Source organism: Tursiops truncatus, chromosome 11 (genome assembly GCF_011762595.2).
Source record: "Tursiops truncatus isolate mTurTru1 chromosome 11, mTurTru1.mat.Y, whole genome shotgun sequence".
Lineage (NCBI taxonomy): Eukaryota > Metazoa > Chordata > Mammalia > Artiodactyla > Delphinidae > Tursiops > Tursiops truncatus.
This window is the reverse complement of record NC_047044.1, coordinates 39,214,144-39,237,929: the sequence shown is the minus strand read 5'-3', so window position 1 is coordinate 39,237,929 and position 23,786 is coordinate 39,214,144. Positions and strand designations below refer to the sequence as shown.

At 36.7% G+C, this 23,786-nt stretch overlaps 1 protein-coding gene across 1 annotated transcript in view; it reads left to right on the top strand.

Moving 5' to 3' along the window:
* The window catches only part of SYT1 (synaptotagmin 1), a 538,616-nt gene that overhangs the window by 160,008 nt on the left and 354,822 nt on the right, over window positions 1–23,786 (top strand). The gene's annotated exons all lie outside the window — the stretch shown is intronic.

Genomic DNA, 23,786 nt, shown 5'->3' with positions numbered 1-23,786 from the left:
CGTAACACATATGCAACAGATCTCGTGGAATCCTTGATAATTTTTTAGTATAAAGGAGTTCTGAGACTACAAACATTTGAGAACCACTATGTTAGATGAAGCCTCCTCATTGAACAAAACAACCCAGGACCTGTCTTTCAAAGGTCAAGAAAATCTATGTGTACATCAGTCTTAGTGCTAGAAATGACTTTCAGATAAAACTTTGCTGCCATGTTGTTTTTTCACTTAACTTATCCTAGAAAGAAATCAGTAATTATTGTTCTTTTCTTGGAGGTCCTGAGTTATGAACTGTCACTGTAGTCAGGTATTTAAATCTAACTCTTTTGACTTAGTTTTAGCAAAGGTCTCAAAGGCCAAGAAGGAAGTGAGAGGTGATAAAGCCTGCACATTCCAAAGTGAGGGGCAGTAATATACATAAAACTTTCAAAGACAATTTTTAAAATTAGTTTGACAATACCTCTCTTACCTGGATGAAATAAAAGGGTCAAAGTAGGAGAAGCCAGGTTGTTGGAAACTGAATAATTTCTTTAAATATAGTTGTTAGTATGCTGAGTCTTTATGGGGGCAGGAAAAACACAGCTTCCCTCTAGCCTGAAACCTAGAGAAAAGGGGCTTTAGAGAGACCATCTGAAGTTCCTCACATGATGGAGTCTCTGTGGCCCTGCAGTTGATGCCTGGCCCACAGTAGGAGAAGCCAGAATGTAGGATATTGTGACTGGCTCAGGCCTCAGATGGAGGAACATGAAGAGACTTCACTGAGAGCAGTCTGGACTCAGAAGTTGACAGGGCCAAGTATGGTGAGCATTTCCTCTGGGATCAGGTCTTGAATAAACAGCCTGGAGTTGTTTTTAGTAATTTTAAAATGTTTTATTATTGTATATTGTATAATTCATAGTAATACATTTATTATTACATAATTATTTCATTCCTACAGAAAAGTTACAAGACTACTACTAAGAATTACCATACACTCTTTGCTGAGATTCGGCAATTATGTCTATGCTGTACCATTTACTTTATCATACCCTTTCTTTATCAGTCTTTCTCCATGCGCGCGCATGCACATGCACACACACACACACACACACACACACACACACACACTTTATTTCTGAACCATTTGCCTGTAAGCTGAAGACATCATGCCTCTTTATCCCTAAATACTTCAATGTGTATTTCCTAAGAATAAGCACATTTTCATATATAACCACAGTGTAGTTATCAACATCAGGAAATTCCTCATTTTTATCATAGTACCACCTAATCTATAGCTGGAATTGTTTCACATTTTTCCCAAGAAGGGCATCCTGACCCCACCTAGGGGTAGAAATGCTGATCTCCCAAGGGTTGAGAGAGGAAGTATGAAGGGGGAACGGATGGAAATACATAGATCTCTAACCCAGCCTTGAGTGACTGGCAAGGATTCTAGGAAATTGGGATTGGTGATAGAAAGGACTCATTCACTGAAGAACAATTCAAAGATTTATTTTCTGGGAAATGGGGTTGAAAGAGGTACCTGGCCGACCAACAGCAAGGCAAATTTAAGCACAGATTGGAATGCACCTATCACAGGCTCCTGGTTGTGCTTTCTCTTTATTGTCAGAATTGATTGAGGAAACCAGGGCTATGCTTCTTCAACAGGTAGAGATTGCTCATACTCAGTGGCCAAGACTAGCTGCTGTATCAATATCCAAAGCCAGAATTTTGCTTAACAGTATGTATCTGTAACATATCTTTACCATTCTAGAGCTATAGAGACACTTATTCATTTAATTATCAAATATTAACTAAATGTGTACATTGTAAAGTCCTAGACTAGGAATACATTCCTGCAGTCTCAACATTCAGTCATTCATTCATTTATTCATTCAACAAATACTTTCTGAGAAGTACCATGTACCAGACTTTCTAGGTGCTAGGAAAATAGTATTTGACTAAAATGGCCAAGATCCCTGCTTGCCACGAAGTTAGTTACTTTCTAGGGTGCATTCTGTTGTCCTTGTTGAGCTTATCTCTGCAAGGGGGATGCTGCAAAGATGTTTTGTTATATCTGTGCTATAGTTTTTATGCTGTAATGATTAAGAAAGAATTTGGATCAGAGAATGAAGCTAATGGAGAATTTAGTCCAGCTTTTTTCCACTGTGATGATGTATTGTCTTCTTGAAGTCCTGCTGTTTGCTACATATTTTATTTTTTAATAGCTCCAGGATAATAGCTACCTAACCCTGCATTTATTGGGACTTTTTGACAGTCAGTTGCAAAGCAGAATACCCTTATTTATTTTTTATTTATTTTTAATAAATTTATTTATTGATTTATTTTTGGCTGCATCGGGTCCTCGTTGCTGAGCATGGGCTTTCTCTAGTTGCAGCAAGCAACAGCTACTCATCAGTGCAGTGCGCGAGCTTCTCATTGCAGTGGCTTCTCTTGTTGTGGAGCATGGGCTTCAGTAGTTGTGGCACATGGGCTCAGTAGTTGTGGCTCACAGGCTCTAGAGCACAGGCTCAGTAGTTGTAGCACACAGGCTTAGTTGCTCTGTGACATGTGGGATCTTCCCAGACCAGGGCTCAAACCTGTGTCGCCAGCATTGGCAGGCGGATTCCCAACCACTGCACCACCCGGGAAGCCCCAGAATACCCTTATTTAAAATATGCTTATGAGGGACCTGGCTCTGCCCCAGCAGCTGAGAGGAGCTGCGTCTCCTCACGACCCCCTGGAGCCTTGGCTTCTGGAACAAGCAGGGCCGAGGCCATGCTGATGGCCCCGGCTCTGAGATGAGAGACATCAAGTCCACAGTAACGGAAGCCTGGTCTCCTCAGGACCCGCTGAGAGGTGGTGCCGCTGAAGGAAAAGGGTCTTGGTGTTCCGGCTAGGTGTCAAGCCTGAGGCTCTGAGGTGGGAGAGCTGAGTTCAGGAATTGGTCCACCAGAGACCTCCTGGCTCCTTGTAATACCAAATGGTGAAAGCTCTCCCAAAGATCGCCATCTCAACACTAAGACCCAGCTCCACTCAACAACCAGCAAGTTACAGTGCTGGACACCCTATGCCAAACAACTAGCAAGACAGGAACTCAAACCCACCCATTATCAGAGAAGCTGCCTAAAATCATAATAAGGTCACAGGTACCCCAAAACACACCACCGGACACAGTCCTACCCACCAGAAAGACAAGATCCAGCCTCATCCACCAGAACACAGGCACTAGCACCCTCCACCAGGAAGCCTACACAACCCACTGAATCAACCTTAGCCCCTAGGGGCAGACAACATAACCAATGGGAACTATGAACCTGTAGTCTGCAAAAAGGAGACCCCAAACACAGTAAGTTAAGCAAAATGAGAAGACAGAGAAACACACAGCAGATGAAGGAGCAAGGTAAAAACCCACCAGGCCAAACAAATGAAGAGGACATAGGCAGTCTACCTGAAAAAGAATTCAGAGTAATGATAGTAAAGATGATCCAAAATCTTGGAAATAGAATGGAGAAAATACAAGAAACGTTTGACCAGGACCTAGAAGAACTAAAGAGCAAACAAACAATGATGAACAACATAGTAAATGAAATTAAAAATTCTCTAGAAGGAATCAATAGCAGAATAACTGAGGCAGAAGAATGGATAAGTGACGTGGAAGATAAAATAGTGGAAATAACTACTGTAGAGCAGAATAAAGAAAAAAGAATGAAAAGAATTGAAGACAGTCTCAGAGACCTCTGGGACAACATTAAACACACCAACATTCGAATTATAGGGGTCCCAGAAGAAGAATAGAAAAAGAAGGGGACTGAGAAAATATTGGAAGAGATTATAGTTGAAAACTTCCATAATATGGGAAAGGAAACAGTCAATCAAGTCCAGGAAGCACAGAGCGTGCCATACAGAATAAATCCAAGGAGAAACATGCCAAGACACATATTAATCAAACTATCAAAATTTAAATACAAAGAAAAAATATTAAAAACAGCAAGGGAAAAACAACAAATAACATACAAGGGATCCCCATAAGGTTAACAGCTGATCTTTTAGCAGAAACTCTGCAAGCCAGAAGGGAGTGGAAAGACATATTTAAAGTGATGAAAGGGAAAAATATACAACCAAGATTACTCTACCCAGCAAGGATATCATTCAGATTCGTTGGAGAAATTAAAACCTTTACAGACAAGCAAAAACTAAAAGAATTCAGCACCACCAAACCAGCTTTACAACAAATGCTAAAGGAACATCTCTAGGCAGGAAACACAAGAGAAGGAAAAGACCTACAATAACAAACCCAAAACAATTAAGAAAATGGTAATAGGAACATACATATCGATAGTTACTTTAAACCTGAATGTATTAAATGCTCTCACCAAAAGACATAGACTGGCTGAATGGATACAAAAACAAGACCCATATACATGCTGTCTAAAGAGACCCACTTCAGACCTAGGGACACCTACAGACTGAAAGTGAGGGAATGGAAAAAGATATTGCATGGCAATGGAAATCAAAAGAAAGCTGGAGTGGCCATTCTCATATCAGACAAAATAGACTTTAAAATAAAGACTATTACAGAGACAAAGAAGGACACTACATAATGATCAAGGGATCAAACCAAGAAGAAGATATAACAATTGTAAATATTTATGCACCCAACATAGGAGCACCTCAATACATAAAGCAAATGCTAACAGGCATAAAAGGGGAAATCGACAGTAACACAATCATCATAGGGGACTTTAACACCCCACTTTCACTAATGGACAGATCATCCAAAATGAGAATAAATAAGGAAACCCAAGCTTTAAATGATACATTAAACAAGATGGACTTAATTGAGATTTATAGGATATTCCATCCAAAAACAACAGAATACACTTTCTTCTCAAGTGCTCATGGAACATTCTCCAAGATAGATCATATCTTGGGTCACGAATCAAGTCTTGGTAAAATTAAGAAAATTGAAATTGTATCAAGTATGTTTTCCGACCACAATGCTATGAGACTAGATATCAATTAAGGAAAAAATCTGTAAGAAATACAAACACATGGAGGCTAAACAACACACTACTAAATAACCAAGAGATCACTGAAGAAATCAAAGAGGAAATCAAAAAATACCTAGAAACAAATGACAATGAATACACGATGACCCAAAACCTATGGGATGCAGCAAAAGCAGTTCTAAGAGGGAATTTTATAGCAATACAATCCTACCTCAAGAAACAAGAAATATCTCAAATAAACAACCTAACCTTACACCTCAAGCAACTAGAGAAACAACAACGACAAAACCCCAAAGTTAGCAGAAGGAAAGAAATCACAAAGATCAGATCAGAAGTAAATGAAATAGAAATGAGGAAACGATAGCAAAGATCAATAAAACTAAAAGCTGGTTCTTTGAGAAGATAAAAAAAATTGATAAACCACTAGCCAGGCTCATCAAGAAAAAAACTGAGAAGACTCAAATCAATAGAATTAAAAGTGAAAAAGGAGAAGTAACAACTGACACTGAAGAAATACAAAGGGTCATGAGAGATTACTACAAACAACTATATTCCAATAAAATGGATAACCTGGAAGAAATGGACACATTCTTAGAAAAGCACAACCTTCCAAGACTGAACCAGGAAAAAATAGAAAATACAAACAGACCAATCGCAAGCACTGAAATTGAGATTGTGATTAAAAATCTTCCAACAAACAAAAGCCCAGGACCACACGGCTTCACAGGTGAAGTCTATCAAACATTTAGAGAAGAGCTAACACCTATCCTTCTCAAACTCTTCCAAAATATAGCAGAGGGAAGAACACTCCCAAACTCCTTCTACGAGGCCACCATCACACTGATACCAAAACCAGACAAAGATTTCACAAAGAAAGAAAACTACAGGCCAATATCACTGATGAACATAGATGCAAAAATCCTCAACAAAATACTAGCAAACAGAATCCAACAGCATATTAAAAGGATCATACACCATGATCAAGTGGGGTTTATCCCAGGAATGCAAGGATTCTTCAATATATGCAAATCAATCAATGTGATACACCATATTAACAAATTGAAGGAGAAAAACCATATGATCATCTCAATAGATGCAGAAAAAGCTTTCGACAAAATTCAACACCCATTTATGATAAAAACCCTGCAGAAAGTAGGCATAGAGGGAACTTACCTCAACATAATAAAGGCCATATATGACAAACCCACAGCCAACATCGTCCTCAATGGTGAAAAACTGAAACCATCTCCACTAAGTTCGTGAACAAGACAAAGTTGCCCACTCTCACTGCTGTTATTCAACACAGTTTTGGAAGTTTTAGCCACAGCAATAAGAGAAGAAAAATTAATAAAAGGAATTCAAATCAGAAAAGAAGTAAAGCTGTCACTGTTTGCAGATGACATGATACTATACATAGATAATCCTAAAGATGCTACCAGAAAACTACTAGAGCTAATCAATGAGTCTCGTAAAGTAGCAGGATACAAAATTAATGCACCGAAATCTCTGGCATTCCTATACACTAATGATTAAAAATCTGAAAGAGAAATTAAGGAAACACATTGCAACAGAAAGAATAAAATACCTAGGAATAAACCTACCTAAGGAGACAAAAGACCTGTATGTGGAAAACTATAAGACACTGATGAAAGAAATTAAAGATGTTACAAACAGATGGAGAGATATACCATGTTCTTGGATTGGAAGAATCAGCATTGTGAAAATGCCTATACTACCCAAAGCAATCTACAGATTCAGTGCAATCCTTATCAAACTACCACTGGCATTTTTCACAAAACTAGAACAAAAAATTTCACGTTTTGTGTGGAAACACAAAAGATCCCAAATAGCCAAAACAATCTTGAGAAAGAAAAACAGAGCTGGAGGAATCGGGCTCCTGGGCTTCAGACTATACTACAAAGCTACAGTGATCAAGGCCATATTGGTACTGGCACAAAAACACAAATATAGATCAATGGAACAGGATAGCAAACCCAGAGATAAATCCACGCACATATGGTCACCTTATTTTTGATAAAGGTGGCAAGAATATACAATGGAGAAAACACAGCCTCTTCAATAAGTGGTGCTGGGAAAACTGGACAGCTACGTGTAAAAGAATGAAATTAGAACACTCCCCAACACCATACACAAAAATAAACTCAAAATGGATTAAAGACCTAAATGTAAGGCCAGACACTATAAAACTCTTAGAGGAAAACATAGGCAGAACACTCTATGACATAAATCACAGCAAGATCCTTTTTGACCCACCTCCTAGAGAAATGGAAATAAAAATAAGCAAATGGGACCTAATGAAACTTCAAAGCTTTTGCACAGTAAAGGAAACCATAAGCAAGACGAAAAGACAACCCTCAGTATGTGAGAAAAAAATTGCAAATGAAGCAACTGACAAAGGATTAATGTCCAAAATTTAGAAGCAGCTCATGCAGCTCAATATCATAAAAACAAACAACCCAATCCAGAAATGGGCAGAAGACCTAAATAGACATTTCTCCAAATAAGATATACAGATTGCCAACAAACACATGAAAGGATGCTCAACATCATTAGAGAAATGCAAATCAAAACTACAATGAGGTATCACCTCACACCGGTCAGAATGGCCATCATCAATAAATCTACAAACAATAAATGCTGGAGAAGGTGTGGAGAAAAGGGAACCCTCTTGCGCTGTTGGTGGGAATGTAAATTGATACAGCCACTATGGAGAACAGGTTCCTTAAAAAACTACAAATAGAACTACCATATGACCCAGCAATCCCACTACTGGGCATATACCCTGAGAAAACCATAATTCAAAAAGAGTCATGTACCACAATGTTCACTGCAGCTCTATTTACAATAGCCAGGACATGGAAGCAACCTAGGTGTCCATCGACAGATGAATGGATAAACAAGATGTGGCACATATATACAGTGGAATATTACTCAGCCATAAAAAGAAGCAAAATTGAGTTATTTGTAGTGAGGTGGATGGACCCAGAGACTGTCATACAGAGTGAAGTAAGTCAGAAAGAGAAAAACAAATACTGTATGCTAACTCATACATGCGGAATCCAAAAAAAAAAAAATGGTTCTGAAGAACCTAGGGGCGGGACAGGAATGATGACACTGTTATAGAGAATGGACTTGAGGACACGGGGAGGGGGAAGGGTAAGCTGGGACAAAGTAGGAAAGTGGCATGGACTTATATATACTAACAAATGTAAAATAGGTAGCTAGTGGGAAGCAACGCATAGCAGAGGGAGATCAGCTCAGTGCTTTGTGACCACCTAGAGGGGTGGGATAGGGAGGCTGGGTGGGAGAAGCAGAGGGAGGAGGTATGGGGATATTTATATATATGTATAGCTGATTCACTTTGTCATAAAGCAGAAACTATCATACCATTATAAAGCAATTATACTCCAATAAAGATCTTAAAATAAATATATAAAATATGCTTATGAAATGTTTCTTTAGGCAGATAGAATTCATACATTCATAAGCTAAAGCCCACATGTATGCACACTAATTGATTTTTATGAATACCAAGTGTGAGTGTTGTTTTCTATCCAAAGTTCTCTGTGTGGTTTTACCATTTAGGCAGCACTGATTTGTCTAGAAGTATTTTGACATGGTACACGTACTAAACATTCAAGCCTGAATTCAGAGTAATTTTCCCTTAAAATTACTTAGAGGCAAAAAAAAAAAAATTATGTGAGCAATCATTACTCTTACTTCAATGTGAATCACGTGCCTCATCAGCATGATTCCATTTCCTCTAAGTTCACTCTAAAAGCTCTTCAACTCAAAGCCAAAATATGATATTTGCTTGTTAAGCTTTATGGAAGCATTGGGAAGCCTGGAAATGAGGCTGAAATTATATTGAACATTGGAGTTTCTAATGTCCATTTTTACAATCATTAGTAACTAAGTTTAATGGCTTGCTTTGGGATTGTCATTCTAGACTCAAATCTAGAGTGAAAAACCTGAAGTATACTTTGTGTATTATTTTACCTGTAAAATAAAAAATGTAATTTGATTTCTTGATCATATGTGTATGTGTGTATATATACACAATACACATTGACATAGACACATGCATGTACACATATATATACAACATGCATATGAAATAAGTGTATATTGGTGCATCTATGTGTTTTTATGCCTATATATAATATACATGTATATACAGGCTGTTTTATTCTGACACGCATGCAATGTATACACATATATATGTTTATATACATTTGTGTGTAGAAGAGCTATTAAGCAGTAGAAAGTGATAAAGACTATCTGATTCTAGATCTTTTTCCTTCTTTTTTTAAATGCCAAACACTGTACCTGTGTAAGTGACCTTTTGAGAAGGTTGGTAATATTGATGCATATGTACATTGTTGGAAATTGTATTGTGATATTACTAAAGAGAAGTAGCTTATGTCTGCATATGAGTGTGCAATTGCTTCAAAATGAATCTTCCTCCTCAGTGCTAGATGTCAGCTACTGAAAATAGATATTAAAAAAGACCCTTGAAATATAAATTCTGTGGCATAATAATATTATAGTGAAGAATTGTATTTAAAATTTTGATTTGTTAATTTTATGCATGCTTTATTTTAGTTTCTCTTTTCTTAAGGAAATATTACTATTCAAGCATGTAAAATTGCTTGCTTTTCTAAGTTAACAGATTGGCTACAGCATTTATGCTTCTATTTGAACACTTTCAAGAAAGAAGAAAGTTTTTAACCCATTCAGAATAGGAATTATGTCTGTTCTATAAACATATTTCAAGTACGCAGTTATTATTGTTTCCCGATCAAGGAGACTTTAGTGTCCTGGTTATAGAAATGAGGAAGATGAACACTCAGAGATAGTTTCATTCTGTGAGTGTTCAATGCATTTGTATATTGATCACTGAAAAAAAATTGCCCATTCTCATCCTTTTAACGTGTTCTTTCCTGATAAAGAAAATGCCATTCTGCAGTTAGGAAAAAACAACAGGCCATTATTAAATTTAAAAAGCACTGTGCCTTTATTTTATTGGAATCACTTAGTTTATTTGCCTGATTATTTGTTTTCAGCTATTAGAATGTATTTAAAGCTGCTTGAAAACCCACACAGCACTGAACACTGATGTGTTCCTTTTACACCCTTTAGTAGATGCCTTGAAATTCTCCACATAATTTGGAAAACTATTTGGAAAATGCTTTACTCTGCTGCATTAAGGGAACTTAAGTTCTTGTTGTTTTGCTGTTTCTTGAGCACAACCAACTTTCCCTGCCTCAGACATGGTGCTTCCAATTCTCTCCACCCAGAAGGTTCTTACCTGGCTGCCCACACAGCTGTCTTCCTCACTTTAGTCTCTGTTCAAATATCTTTCCAAAGTGGCTTTCTGGAACCACCGTACCTAAAATAACCTCTCCAGCCTGCTTTCTGCTTGATTCTTTTAAGTCTTGCCTACCTATATTTTTCTTCATAGCCATTATTACTACCTGGAGTTATAGTGATTCACTTTCTTATTGATTCCATGAGGATAAGGATCTTGTGTGCTATATTCACCTCTCTCAACAGTGCCTGTCATATTGGAGGTGCTCTCAATATTATATATTTTATATATATATATATATATATATATATATTTATACTTATATATGTATCAAACCCATGCTTAATCAATGTAGAAAGCAAGTTGAAAACCAAAAGATTTAGGCAAGTGACAACCGCACACACTTGAAGCCAATTTATGATTAAATAATACCATACCCAAAGTATCCGAAAAAATGAATTCCTTTTTTCCCAAGAAGTAGGCAAACTAAAACATAATATGCTCTAGTTATTTTAACTTGTAACAAAAGAATTGTTATTTAAAAGCATAAAAAAGAAGCTTTAAGATAAATTCTATTTGCAACAATTAATATAAGGGTATGGCATAACATACATTTATTATTTTGTAATTGCTTTAAATAAATAGAGACCAATTTAGCTATGGGATTTGCATCAACTACTGGCCGAGTTTTAATGGTCAGATTGCCTGTCTGTGGATGGCGAGATCTCCTTATACCTTCCCAGGCTATATTTATTTGAGTTAGCCCATTTCTTTGTATAGGCATAGTATGAATTGATAAAGATCTCTGTATTTGGTCAGGATAAAAGAACAAAAGAGGAATATTGAATATCACCTAATCCATAGGACGAGATTACTGCTTGCTTCGTCAAGTAATATTATAGAAATACATGTTATTTTAATCATCTCAAAGATGTCTCCATGAAAAATGTGTTAGAAAACTTCAGCAAAATAATGCACTGTTGGTTGACAAGCCACTTCAAATTTCCTTTCTGTGGAGTTATTTGTGATCTATCATCCAGTCAGCCCTTAGCAGATATTTCTTTACTCCAATAGAAAAATACACTTTTCAACATAATCTTCTCACATTATTGTTGTCCTTCTGAAACTTTAAGTGTAAATTATGTAATATAATACATGTTCCTGGCCAGCCTAATGCTTTAGAAGTTCAAAATCCAAAAACAGATAAATAAACTAATATAGACAGAGCTAAACTAATATGGATAGAGCATGATCATTGGGTAATTCAGTGAAGATTTTGTGCTTTTCCTTAAGTAAAAACTACACTTTACTGCTGACTTTGTCTCCAGAGCAACAGAGTAGTTTAAATGGGAATAAGAAATAGAAAATGCATGTGGGGTTCCTGCCAGTCATTGTGGAATAATAACAGTAATAGATTTTCTAAGAGCATTATTTCAAAGGGCTCTTTACGTTAACCACCATCACACAAATATTTTTTTTCCTGTATTCAGTGGTTGGAACATTTCTTATTCAGGAAGCTGTACAAGATATATTTGGCTTTGGAAGTCCTGCATGGTAGTAGGATACTTTCCCCTTCCTAGGTAATTTCTACTAATGCAGATATCAATTATGCTTTCAAACTTTTCAATATCTCGCCCTGTGTGTTATGGGTAGTGCAGATTGGTTTTGTTTTATAGTCTTTGTTAATGCGTTTGTAGATTGCATTGAAAGAGTCTGAGAAAATTACTCCATACATCAACATCAACAGTGCAAATTGTTTTTTCTTTTTTTTTTTTTTTGGAAATCTACATACTGTGCTAGTGTACTACACTGTACAAATCAGTAAAAAAAAATTAAATGATTAAAGTTGGTTCTGGAAAGTTTTAGGTCGGGAGCAAATGTACTTTTTGAATGCTTCTCAAAATTGAGCAAGAGAAAGGGAAGTAAATAAAAACGACTATGAAACCAAACATATATGCTGCTCTCTTCCTACCATCCAGATTCAGAAATACTTGTGACTTCTGACATGGTGATTAATGTAACATCACTTGTGAAATCAATGAAACTAAAATATTTTCCATACATTCATTGCTTTTCTCTAGCTAATGAACCTTAAATGAAGTTTTATTTATATAGATGTGCTAAGTGTGAACAGAGGAGGTTACTTGGTAATTGTAAGTTAATTAATTATAACTGTAATAAATGTTTCTTTAAGAATTCCTATGGTAACATTTTGCAAGTAAAGATAATGCTCTTCTTTACTCAACCATGTGTAGAAGAATAACCTTAACTGAATGTTGCAATGTTTCTAACCTGCATAGTATAAATTCTAATACATTTAAGTGCCATTGTGCTTAATTTTTTTTTTTTTTTTTTTTTTTTTTTTTGCGGTACGCGGGCCTCTCACTGTTGTGGCCTCTCCCGTTGCGGAGCACAGGCTTCCGACGCACAGGCGCAGCAGCCATGGCTCACGGGCCTAGCTGCTCCGCGGCATGTGGGATATATCTGGACCGGGGCATGAACCCGTGTCCCCTGCATCGGCAGGCGGACTCTCAACCACTGTGCCACCAGGGAAGCCCGTGCTTAATTTTTGTATCAGACTTGCTTCACTGTCTACGTGTAGTTTTCTTTTACCCTCCTGGGTACAGATTGTCTATGCCACATAGAACAAATGATAGGACATTTTGTTAAATCAGGTAATGTCTTTCTCTTCCATGTGTCATGAATTTCAGTGTTAAGAACACTTTCATGGAAGAAACAAAAGCTTTGCACACTTTATAATACACTTTCAAGACTGCCTAACAATACTTTGTTATATTTTACTCCAATATTTTTATAGCACAAAGTGAAATAAAGCATTACCTAATCAGAAGACTACTACCCAGTTGCTTTGCTACATTGATCTTCTGAGAAACCTGCATTGGCTTCTTGTTGCCTTCTGTAATCTCATTCTAAGATTGTCTACAATATGATCCAACCTACTTTTCCAGCCTTATTTCTCTGTCCTTGCATACACCTGGTTCTCCTGCCCGACCAGCCTACTGTCTAGAAAACAAAGATGCCTAGTGCTTTTCCTCCTCCATCACTTTGCTTCTCCATAACTGGTCCCTCTGAGACGCTTTTCCCTATCAAAACTCAAACAAAGAATAGATCTTCCATGTACCCTAAGCCGTTAGGGCTTTTGCTACTCCTTTGGATTTTAGTTTACATACAAAGAGAACTCATTATAGTCTGCTTCAGGTAAGAGTTATGAGTGGGTTCAACGCTCCCTCCCCCACCCTACCTTTTGGATAGAAATTTCTTGGGATTTCTCGTTTTTGTATTCAGAACAGTGTTGGGCAGGTGCCTTGCCCAAAGTATTCCATCAGCAAAATCCATTAAATGAAAATATATCATGAAGGAATTGCATCATTTGCCTTGGTGAGGCTCTCACAGAATGAAAGAAATAAGAATAGTTGTTTAAACAGTCTTATGTTTAAATTAAATGGAGGGGTAAAGTGATAGTGTCAGCTCAGAAGTACACCTACATTGTCCTTAAATAATGACTTGTTTTAGGTGAAACAGGTTCAGTTTCCTTCAGATGTGTATCATGTCTCCAGTATTGTTGCTTCAGTTCTTATCTCCAGTCTGCACTCACCTCCCATGATCACCATCTAGACTTTTGGAGCTATTGCTCATGTATATACACATACATACATATATGTATGTATCTTTCTTTATATTTTCTTTATTCCAGAAAGAATAAAATATTTGTATTTAATAGAATAAATGCTCATCCAATTTTAAGGATTGATTTACATAAATGACACCTACTGAATAAATCCTTGATAAAAGAGAGATGAATTAAAATAATCTCAAAATAGTATCATTTGCAATGAATTTAACTATGAATGGCACAATTATTTGATTCCTCCCATGTTAAGAGTCTATTTTAAAAGTCACTAAGGGGCTTCCCTGGTGGCGCAGTGGTTGCGAGTCCACCTGCCGATGCAGGGGACACGGGTTCGTGCCCCGGTCCGGGAGGATCCCACATGCCGCGGGGCGGCTGGGCCCGTGAGCCATGGTCGCTGATCCTGTGCGTCCGGAGCCTGTGCTCCACAACGGGAGAGGCCCGCGTACCGCAAAAAAAAAAAAAAAAAAAAAAGTCGCTAAGAACGTTTTCCTGACCTAGAGAGCTTGTAAATTTTATTATATACCTCCTGCAAATACTTCTGATCATCAATTTTTTTTTTTTTTTTTTTTTTTTTGTGGTACTCGAGCGTCTCACTGTTGTGGCCTCTCCCGTTGCGGAGCACAGGCTCCGGACGCGCAGGCTCAGCGGCCACGGCTCACGGGCCCAGCCGCTCCGCGGCATGTGGGATCCTCCCGGAGCGGGGCACGAACCCATGTCCCCTGCATCATCAGGCGGACCCTCAACCACCGCGCCACCAGGGAAGCCCTGATCATCAATTTTAAATAATATTAAATTTGAGGTTGTGGTACACTGTGCCCGATGTGTTGATTGGGTCTTCTATGTTGACTTCTTTTCTTGGCATTTGCTTCTTTTCAATAAAGGAGCATGAAGACAATCCAACATAGAAACGGCCTCTTAGGACCATGTTATAGCTAATCAAATAAATGCAGAATTTTATATTTTAGGCTTGCAGAATTTTATATTTTAGGCTTGAATGTCCCTAATTCACCAAGACAGTCACCTCTCACCCCTTGTTAAGGTGATGATCCATGTTAGTTCCCTATCATGTAACTTTCATATTAGACACATCACAGAACTAACCTGGCTTTTTCTTGTAGAACCTAAAAGAAAAGTGAACAAGTACACAGATAATGGGCAAGAGAATAAGGTTTGAGAGTAGTAGTTTTCTACCTGGGAGAGAGAGAATGTGGTGTGGAATAGTATAGAATAAGTTACAATATTCTGCACTTGAAATGTCTGGAGTATATGATACAACCGCACCATCAAATTGGCAAACTAGATTTTTAGTGAGAGGGTACTGCATAGAGAAGGAAGACTGATTGGGTTCTTCAATTGTTTAGTTCAACAGACATTTATTTAGAACCTCATATATGCCAGGCAATGTACTAGGTGCTTCCAAGTACATTGTCATGGAGTTAAACAACCTCAAAAACTTTAACATGATGTACTAAGTGCTATGATACAGATATGAATTGGCATTCTATTGGACAGAGACCTTTTCTTCTACTTCATTTTGTTCCACACAACTCCTGGAATGGTACTACAGAAACACAAGGACATTTGTTGAGATTTGCCTGATTAGAGAGATGGAACTGTGACTTGACTTGGGGCCACCTCCAGTACATGGACAGTAAGACTGTGATTTGTATTCAAATCGGAGAAGGTCTGTGCTTCCCATCAACCTCCGCCAACCAAGTTTACTATTCTTAATATAATTAGCATTTAAATGATTTCATTATGTTGACATTTTAGTCCATGTTATGATTGTTAGTAAAATTAGAAATCCACATGTGGTAGATGATACTTCATAGACTTCATTGAAGTCTGTTAAAGTGAATGATTACATGATTAGTTTCTGAGTCTCCCCTATATCAAAGAGATGGAAGTGATGATAATAAAATCAGTTTCTTTTCAAAAATGACATGACCTTAAACTATAAAGAGGAAATTACAATGCTAGGGAATTCTATGGCAAAAACCAGAACACCACTGAGAAACACAGTAAAAGTTCACCTGCTATAATATGTAAATCCAAAAGAATTTTTATTTTAAATTGAAGGTTGTTCTCGTCAGTTGAGTTTTCTATCAGTGGGCCCAAAACTCAAGCCCTTATAATCCCTGCCTAGAATCCTGCCTCCAAGGGAATTTCCCTGTTCTAAGGAATTAGTTCTAAGGAATTAATCTTGATCGTATTCCTTTTGTCAGTGAAAATTAGTCGCCATCCACATTAGACCCCTAAAGGATCAAAGAATAGAAGCTGGGAAACCAGCTCACCCATGTTATTGCCTCACTGGACCTGTTGTTATTCCATTCATTATATCATTTCATGGGTGAAATGAAAGTCTTTTTTCAAACCCAAGTAAAATAGTGTCAAATTTTTAAGTAAAATTTTATTGAACTCTCCCCCAAATTTCTAATGCTAGATCACTCAACTGCTTTCTCTAGTGAAAAATTTAGTGTGATTTAACTATACATTCCCCATGTAACTTGTTGGACATTCTTCATTTCTCTCAAGTATATTTAGGTTTTGAAAACATCTTTGAGTTCTCTGAGTAAATCATTAATTCAGAATTTTATAGGATTGCATTTATGGTTATTTTGAGAAAAATAATTTTATCAGAATTAAGTGGTTTGTTCTTATAGCAAGTGTCTTATTTCATTTCTTCTCCCCTTTGGTCTTTTCTATTCATCAATTTGTTTTCATCCACTGATGGGGGATCTCGAGTCTGGTGTTCTGAAACTGACTTCATGTGCATTCACTTTCAGAGTGGAGATCCCATTCTATTCTTTGAAATGCTTACCATTTCCAATACCCACACATCTAATTCTAAGAACTAGTTTTTAAAATGTGTTTTCTCCAAGTAAAGTTTTTTGGTTTTGGTTTTTTTGTTTGTTTGCTTTTTGTTTTTTTTGTTTTTTTTTAAATTTCTAAACCTCTTAGAATTAAATAAGCATTGTCCATTTAAAGAGTTGAGAGTTTGGCCGTTTGAGTTAACACAAACCTTTGTGCTTTGGGGTCATCACATAACGTCTTTTAGCCATCCCCCCGGTATGTAGCTCTTAACTTAGGTATTCACTCAAATTTGGTTGACTCTAGTTAGAAAATGTATCTCTAGACATCCATGAGCATGCAACTTTTACTTCCTGCCTAATTCGATGTGAACTGTGTAGATGTTTGTAGGACAAATGTTTTATGCGTCTCATAAATATATCCTTGAAGGTAGTCCCACAATAGTAAATCCTCATATGTAGATGAAACTATTATGTTGATTTAGAAATCTTTTGTTTAATGTAGGAATAATGCAATTCAGGTAAAAGTTCCAGGAGTAGTAATGAATTTTACAAAGGTTACATGTTGAACATTCCTTGAAAAGACTTCTACTTTTAAGGCTTTTTACGCTTCAGAGATTAGATATATTCAATTACTTTTAGAAACCAAAGATACCTCAATAAATCAAGTAATTTAGTCTTTTTCCTCAGGGTAGGTATTGTGTTACCCCATCTTACAGATGAAGCAATTAAGATGCAGAAAGCATGTGAATTGCTTCAGGTGATACACACGGAATAAGTAGAAGAGGAATGTCTAGAAAATAGGCTTTTTACCTTCTCAAAGTCCATTCCAACACTACAGAGACTTTGTTGCAAAGGAAAAATGGGATTCAGAAAGAGAGCTGAATGTAGATACTGGCTCTACCATTTACTAATTCCAAAGAAGTTGTGACCTGAGTTTGCTCTTATGCAGAGATTTAACACCTACTTCACCATGTCCTTGTGAAGATGAATGTGATAAATATATGCAGTTTGCTGAGTGCAACTAATTAAATAGCAGTTATACTTACTTTTTTAAATCATGCTGCTTCTCCAAAAATAAGCATGTAAACCCCGACAGTGAATCTTTGAAGAGGGCAGTTTTCATGTGAATATAAAGGCCCAGGATACTATAAGCAAATTTGTGTTGATTTTTTTTTAATGTACCAGTAAGAAAGAGAAAAATAAGACAATGTCTTGAGAACTAGTTTAATGTGAGAAATCACTAATTTTCTATTTTATCTCTACAATTTTTCCCCGAGTGAATAGAAGTGACTGAAGACCACTTCTTCTAGGCTATGGTTTTGTCACAGCTGGCCCTGAACTTCCAGCTTGGTACTTTCCCATGGTGATGAACTAAACTCAAAACACAACAGAATTTGAGCCAATCAGCATAGACCTGTAAAGATTTCATGCCATATCCCAACATCACACTTATTTGGTCACTGAACTTTGTTGGGCTTGAATTTGCAGCAAATCCAGGTTTAAATGTCATTTTCTCTCCTTCAGTCTTAAATCTGTATACAGAATTGATGCCCCACTCCCCCTACCCAACCTCAAAAAATTGGGAAAGTTGAGTCAACTTATTTTCATTGCTTGTCACTTCATCATGTCTTATTAGGACAGGTGTGGTTTTTATAGCTACCTTGGAGCCCTTTGTAAAGATATTTGGTTGGCTTCTCCTTTTCCAGCAATTATGTCAGCATCTATGTTATGTAAATATTCTCCACAGTCTCTAATTGTTGCAGCACCAGAATCTGTAGAGAAATCAAAACCCTCTGAAAATAGTCCAGTTCGTTTGTGTTCTCTTTCCCTTGTGCCTTCTTCCTCTTTTGTACCCCTGGCTGCCCACAGAGACGCTAATTCTGCCATCAACAACCCTCCATCTTTCTTATAGTGGTATCACCATCAGTGGTCTTGTTTTGAACATAGAACCATAAGAAACATCCTGCTCTCTTCTGACAAAGCTGGGAAAGTGGCCCCTCTCACCTCTCCAATAGATCAGACTGAATTGGCAAACTAATTTCAAGTCATAGATTGAGGTGCCTTTCAGGCTATTTGACTAGGTCTTTCTAGTTAAAGAACAGTATACCTTTCATCCCCCTATAATAGGTCCTTGGCCTTTCTTCCCAAAAATGCCAGGAAGGATAGGTGCTGATAAGAAAGCAAGGTAGGGGATCCACAGAAGTCCCAGGATCACCAACCATGGTTAATGGCCAAGAAGTCATTTTTTGGTATCTGCCAATCAGTATTCCAGTACATTTTCTGAGCTCAAAATATACTCTGCCCATCTCCATCAACAGATGAGTGTTTACCATGCATTGACTCATTTTAAGTACCACCTTATTGTAGGGAAACACAAATGCATAGCACATGCCTCCTCTAGAAGTCAATTCAAAATCAGCATAGATGGGACTGGGGAAAGTAATGAGATCATATATAAGTAAGGGCTAAGTTATGTGTTATTGAATGTAAGTGCTCCACAAGCGTGTAGGAAAGAAAACATGAGGAAGCTAGTGGGTTTTTTTTTCAATTTGTTTTATTGAAGTATAGATGATTTACAGTGTTGTGTTAGTTTCTGCTATACAGTAAAGTGATTCAGTTATACATAAATATAATAGTTTTCATTTGTTAATCCCAAACTCCCAATCCATCCCTCCCTTACCACCCTCCCCCTTGGCAACCACAAGTCTGTTCTTTATGTCTGTGAGTCTGTTTCTTTTTCATAGATAGGTTCATTTGTATCATATTTCACATTCTACATATAAATGATGTCATATGGTATTTGTCTTTCTCTGACTTACTTCACTTAGTATGATCATCTCTAGGTCCATCCATGTTGCTGCATTATTTCATTCTTTTTTTATGGCTGAACAGTATTCCATTGTGTGTGTGTGTTTGTGTGTGTGTATGTGTATATATATATCTATCTATCACATCTTCTTTATCCATTCATCTGTTGCTGGACACTTAGGTTGTTTCCATGTCTTGGCTATTGTAAAGAGTAGGAAGCCAGTGTTGATCATCAAAGGCATCATGGAGGTATCTGCAACTGTGCCTTGTGGGTCTTGAATTAAATAGCTCTTCATGGAATTAAATATAGATTCTAAGACTTTCTTCAGCCTTTTCTTCTCTAAGATGGACAGTAACAATTCTATGACCATGTAGTAACAGAATATTTCTATGAACTCCTGCCATTTCGTGGCTTCTTTTGAACACTTTCCATTTCTATTCACTTGGGAACTCTAGATGTGGAAGCAGAGAGTGTGTAGTGTCACAATAATAATAAAAAGATAAAGATTTCTACATCTTCATGCTTCTGTCAATAGTATATGTAAATGTCACTTCACACATGCCAAAGCCATAAAGCACATTTTGCATTCTCTCTTCTATATTAAAGTCTCTTTCGATGGGATTTATTTCCCATTACTTGAATCAATGCATTGCTCTTTTATTCATCTTTTCTTTTCCACCCTCCATTTGTCTTCATTTAAAACTCATATCTGGCTATTCTCTTCTACAAAAAGGTTCACAGTTACCCATTTTAATAAACAGAACCACATACAGAAATATTTAGAAATGGAAGGCACATTAGAGAATCACCTTTTTCCACACTCTCATGGCTGATGACCTTGAGGTTAAAATAGATTAAGGGATTTGCCTAAAGTCACACACTAGATAAGACAGAGGCAGACTAGGATTATATGACACTTAATTTTACTTTTATCAATATTCAATATTATTCATTCAACAAACATTTATTTGTGTGATAGGAACAATTCTAGGAGCTGAAGGCCAACAGAGGCTCCCCTAGGCATAATTCTGGTCCTGTGGCTCATGTTTCTTTGGGTTTTTTCTCCCTTTGCTGTGCTTACTGTGGCTTCCTGCTATACCTTTTTTAAAAATTGTTTTATTTCTTCATGTATTGATAGTGTCTTTATCTTCACTCAGTCCCAATTAACTTTCCCAAGCTTTTCATTTAATTAATTCCCATCCTCCTTTTCAAGGTACAAACTGGCTCTCTCCTGGCTCAGTGCCATTCTGCCTCATTATCAGGCCTCCATTCTAAAATAATTATTTTGAGTATAATGAAAATGTTAAACATGGTTGAACCCAGTATGTGATTTGTTATAACTGACTGCCAACAGCTGTTTTATAGTATGTTTTGACTTGTATAATAAAGTGTCACATCAAAAAAATAAGTAAACCCTTCATCCTTCCCCCCACCCACCCATTTCATTCTTTGTTGGTAAATATTTGCTTCTATTGTAATGAGGACAGGCTTGTTAGACTTAAGCCTCTTAAGTGACTGAATGGTTAGACACAAAACATAGAAAATGTTCTTTCCTCTAATATGAGGTACAATCTTTTGGCCTTCTACCTTCCTTTGAAGGAAAGTCCATATTCTGTGTGATTGCCTTGTTTACTGTTCCTACCAGCAACTATAGTGATTGCATTTAGTTACAGAACATTTGTTTGTTTACTCTATTACTTGATGGAATATTTTTCTTTTACCACCTAATATTCTCTAATAGTTACCCAGATAAATGTCATTGTCTTATCTTTTGTAGCTATAGACAGAATAAAACCATCTTGTGCTTATTGATCAAAATAAGAATAGCCACAGTTCAGTGTAATGTTTTGTAGAGATACTGAAAAATGGCATTTTATATTTATTTAATTTTTTTTAAAGATAGTTTTAGAGTCTCTTTTTTGGTCATGTTTGTTTTGCTATTTCAAACTCTCATAAAGCATTACAAGAATAGGACAGGAAGATCTCATATTCCCTTTACCTTGATTAACCAACTGTTTACATTTTATCCTATATATCAGTTTCTCTTTCTGTCTCATAAAAAATGATATACATATATATACTATATATTCTTCATATTATATATGTTACATATGTCTGTGTGTATACACAGTTCATAAACCATTTGAGAATAAGTTGGAAACATGGTGTGACTTATCCTAAATACTTTAGCATATATATCAGTGTATTTCCTGAGTACAGGACATTCTCTTACATTACACAGAACAAGAATCAAACACAGGCAATTTATCGTTGATGTAATACCATTATCTAATGCATAGTCCACATTCAAATTTCATCCACTGTCACAATAACGTTCTTAACGGCTAATTGTTTTTTCCCATTGGTCCAGGATCTAATCTAGAATCATGTAAGCCATTTAATTGTCATGCTGTGCTTTACTTTTTTGTTTAAAAGCTTGCATTCAGTCACTAATGACCTGGATAGTGTCTCTTTTTAAAGTAATTTCTGCTTGCTGACTACTGTTCCAAGAATAGGAATTTAAGCCAAAAGCTGTCTAACAAAATCCCTTAGGAATAATGTTATCTGTGCCGGAAATGGCACAACAACTTTGAAACCCTGTTGTGACGACAAGTTTTGGCATTTCAGTAGGAGACAGTAAAGAGAACTCTAAGTTAAGCAACATTTTGCAGTTTTGAAATTTAAAACTTGGAATAGAGATTCTGTTGCCATTCCAGTCAAGGGGTAATGTTTACAAGTAGCCGTGTTGCACACAGATTCACAGTGCAGACTTTAAATCCAACCCTAAATAAATATTTAGCTCAATGATGTGTTAGTGAATGCTTAGTAAAAATCAATGCTTTCATCAAAATAAAATACTGGAGATATTTTTTAAAGTTTGGATGTAAATATTAGTTATTTGTCATTTTTTAATCTAAGTCCCCTTTTTTAAAAAAGCTATGCATTTTTAAATGTCTAGCATTAAAATGAATACAAGTAGTTCCCTCCCCCCCAAAAAAACCAAGGAACACTGATCTGTAGTATTTATGATGCCTAAAGCATGCAGTGTTTTGCTTAGTTCTGTAAATAGAATTATGATTAGGGCTACAAGGTTTCCACAGCAATTTCTAGCCACTGTTGAGCAATAGTGATACCTAAGTCTCAGACAATTTTCTTTTTTCTCCATGTCAGGCTTGCTTCTAAAACTAGATAAAAAGAACATGAAAGAGCCATCGGTTTTACTGACTATGAATACCTATCATGTTTTGTGAAAATTATATGAACCTACCTACCTAAACAGATTCATTTTGTTTTTTTTTTTAAGTATTGTAAAAACAGGCAAAAGTACCAAGTACCAGGAAACTGAGTCAGACCTACTGGTAGCAATTACACTACTGAAAAACCAGATGGTTGACGGGAGGTGCAGAGTCATCCCATGTTATTTTCACGTTTTCCCTCTAAAAGAGAGAGAGATGTTTATACATGCAAGAGACAAATTAGCTACCAGAAAAATACTATGCACATCCATATTCAGCACGTAGATTAAAAATAAAATAATTGTCTGTTCCCTACAGTGGAACAGGCTTGCCCATTCATCCTTGTGATAGATATGCATGCAAAACCAAAATGAAACCAAATCCCTGCAGATGGCTCATAAGTCACAAAAACTGTTTAATCCTTTCATTGTATCCCTTTGGGAAGCCTGCCCCTTGGTTAGTAGTAACATGCAATATGTATAATGTCAAGTATTCTGTTAGTTTTTTAGTAGAAAGGCTTCGTTTTTTCTAACAGAGTTGTGTCCCTGTATTTCATACAAAGAGCTTTATGCCACTCTGTTACCTTAATATGTACGTCCATAGAATTCTGTTGTAGCTTTTGTTTTAATAAGAAAAGTGTCAGTAAGCAGAAACCATGTATGGAAATCTTATCTAAAATTGATTGTGGCTCTTATCTAAATTGATTTTAAGAGGCAGGCAGGTAAATCTAAGGTGCATTTTTACATTGCTCTTTCTAGTGGATTTTGCTAGAAAACAGTTGAGTTTCAAGCAGGACTAAAATGGAAGGAGACCTTGGAGTCTTAACCATTGAACAGATGCAGTAAATGCAGCTTTGGAAATACAGCCGTCACTTCACATCTTTTCCACTGAGTACCTATGTAAGCCAGTCACCAGAGCTGCTGTCATTATAATATTTTTGTACCTTTGTTGAAAATAGA